Raw genomic sequence first — 2,836 nt, forward strand, 5'->3', positions numbered from 1 at the left:
CCCCCTGGCCCCTGGACCCCTGGCCCTCACTGTCCCATCCTACAGACAGATGAGGCCCCAGCGGAGAGGGGAGGGTTGGAGCTGGGACCTGCACTCAGGCCTGCGCTGTTTTCAGGCGACGGGGCTAGATGGGGCCGCAGGGTGAGGCTGGGAAGAGCTGCGGCAGCTGAATTCTCCTTTACGGGGGTCCCCTCCCCTTCTGGGGACAGTTCTAGGCCATCTCTATCAGCAACAACAGTAACAATGATAACAGCGACAGCAAAGGGGACCATCGCCCAGCGCTCTGGGGGTGCCGGCCCTGTGCTCCTGCTGTCCTCCCGGGACCGTCCACACCCACCCCGGCCCTCTGCTCCGTGTCACGGGGCAGGAAGCTGAGGTTCTGGGGTGCGACAGCCCTAGAAAAAGGCCGCATCAGGATGTGAACTCTGCTGCTTGGCCTGGCTCACACTCCACACCGTCCAGCTGGGACCAGCCCCCGCCTCCGCTCCCCTGCGCCCGGAGCAGGACCCCGAGGCCCGTGGACCCCGCGTTTCCCGGGATCAGATTGCGAGAACCCGCCGGCGGGGTGTGAACTGAGCCCCATCTGCAGCCTCCGCTCTCGCCAGGCTCTCTGGAGCCCTAGGTGGGTCGTGGGGGGAAGCCACTTCCCAGCACCCCTCCCGCTGGGCTCTTAGGGAGCACGGCCCCCATTCAGTTTAGCTGAGCACTTACTGTGCGCCCAGCCCCGTGACCATAAGACACCTTCTCCGCCTGCAGCAGTCCCCGAGGAAGAGGCAGACCTAAGAGCAGCGGCCTCCACGCCCCGCTGCCCGCTCCTCCCACCTCCCTCGGTCCCTGCCGTCCTGACCGCGGGGCTTCCTTATGCTCCCAGGGCTGTGCCTGTGCGTCCACCCATGTTCCTCTCTCCGCCTCAGCCTGCCGCCCCCTCCCGCCCTCCTTCACACTCGGCGCCCACACTGCCGACTCAGAGAGGCCTCCGGGGCCCCTCCGGGCTGGTGGCTGCCCCTCCTCTGGGCCCCAGAGCACTCAGGGTTTATAAAGCTCCTGTCCATCCACGCCACAGGCCTTCATTTCACAGCCTCCCCCGCGCCAGGCGCCGCTCCAGCTGCTGGGACGCAGCAAAGCCGCTGACCAGCCCTGCCCGGCCAGCTTGCACACCCCGTCCACTGGCGGAAATCCTGGAGGGCTCCCCGGCTCCTCAGCGGAGGTGGGCTCCTGACCGTGCCAACCTCACGCACCCACGAGGCCCTCAGTAAACCTCTGTTGGATACGGGGCGCACTTCAGGCACATGCCCGGGAGGAGATGCAATCTGGGGGATGCGGGAGCCAGCGACCGATACGTCAGGAGCACAGGCTCTGGGGTCAGGGGGCGCGACCTCAAACAAGCTCCTTAACCCCTCTGTGCCTCAGTTTCCCCATCTGAGAAATGGGCTTGCGATACGAACTACCTGCTGGCCCTGGCAGGAGGGTGGAGCGTGTTAATATCTACGGAACTCTGAGACCAGGCCTGGCGCGTAGCAAAGGCTTATGCAGCACTAAATAGTCACGAAACACACGAAAAGCAGCCGCAGACTGCACGTCCTGGATTCCGATCCCGCCTCCGCCAGGTCCCAACCCGGTGGAACCCTGGGGAAGTCATGGGCCGAGGCTGAGCCCGAGTTTCCACGGTGGAGAACCGGAGAGACTAAGAGTACTTCCCTCGCGGAGATGCGTCCCCTGAGATCCCAGGAGCCCACACGCGGAGCGCGCCCGGCTCAGGCCTGGCCCCGGGGAAAGACTGAAACACAGTCCTTCTAATGAGGCAAAAGCAAGACCCTGCCCTGGAAGGAGAAGGAAACAGTGGCCTCGGCTCGCTGCTCAGATGCCACCTCCTCCAGGAAGCCCCCCGGGCAATCTGGGCTCCCCCCGCTCTGAACTGCTGGGACACTTGTCCCCGTGCCTCCAAGGGGCCTTGGCTTTACATTCCGGTTCCCGAAGGTGACCGGCTGTGGGCACTGCACCTGCACCTCCCGCCTCCGAGTCTAGTTTGTTTGATCTGCAACCGAGATCAGATCACCCTCAGTGAGTGTCTGTGTGGATGAAACTGGGAGACAGTGTCTGCCTGGCGGTCTGCAGATCCTCCGCCAACGCCAGTCCCCGCCCGGCCTCCAGCCGATGAGGGTCTGATTTAGCTCTAACTCCCAGACACCGGGCGGCAGGCGAAAGGACCACTGGCCGGTGAAGGCAGGCATGAAGGGGGGACCCAGGCGTGCCTCAGGCGTAAAGGAGACGTTTTCCAGGACGTTTCCACCCTCCACGCTGCCCACTCCCTCCCCCCTCACCTCCCACCACGGGGCCTTTGCACAAACAAGACAGAATTCCCTTCATTCCCTCCCTCCTGCCTCCAGTGCCCCCTCCTCCCCGCAGCCAGCCCCGGTGCAGGCCCTCGTCTAAGGTCGCAGCCCACAGTCCTTGGAAGCACGTTTCTGCAGGGGGGCGGGTGCTTTCCACAGTTGCTGTGACCCCACTCGGCCATGGGCCCCGTGGGAACAAAGACGGGGTGTTTTGCATCCCCAGGGCGGGCTGCGGGCTGAAGAAACCGCCACTGAGAGTGGGGAGACCAGCTCCTGGTTGGTAAGAGCTGCACCCCGGTCCTGCTCTAAGCCGCGCAGAGGGCTGCCTCGGGGCGTACGTACCTCCGTCACAATGGAGTCCCCGGTGCTGCTGTTGTAGGCCCAGCCGTCCAGGCATGGCTCGGTGGCCCCCCGGGTGTCGTTGGGCAGGCTGGCGTTGGGTGGGGACACGAACCGGAGGCAGGGCTCGGGCTTCCCGCTGGGGCCCAGGGGGAGCAGCCAGG

The 2,836-nt window shown here is 65.2% G+C and overlaps 1 protein-coding gene across 1 annotated transcript in view; it reads right to left on the reverse strand.

Moving 5' to 3' along the window:
* The window catches only part of LOC102257643 (solute carrier family 22 member 6), a 34,683-nt gene extending 31,853 nt beyond the window's left edge, over positions 1-2,830 (reverse strand). Inside the window, exon 1 of the mRNA XM_005857489.1 lies at positions 2,676-2,830. The gene's annotated coding sequence lies outside the window, so the exon portion shown is untranslated. The remainder of the gene's footprint in view (positions 1-2,675) is intronic.
* Between the last annotated feature and the right edge of the window lie 6 nt (positions 2,831-2,836).

This window comes from Myotis brandtii, unplaced genomic scaffold (genome assembly GCF_000412655.1).
Source record: "Myotis brandtii unplaced genomic scaffold, ASM41265v1 scaffold1112, whole genome shotgun sequence".
Lineage (NCBI taxonomy): Eukaryota > Metazoa > Chordata > Mammalia > Chiroptera > Vespertilionidae > Myotis > Myotis brandtii.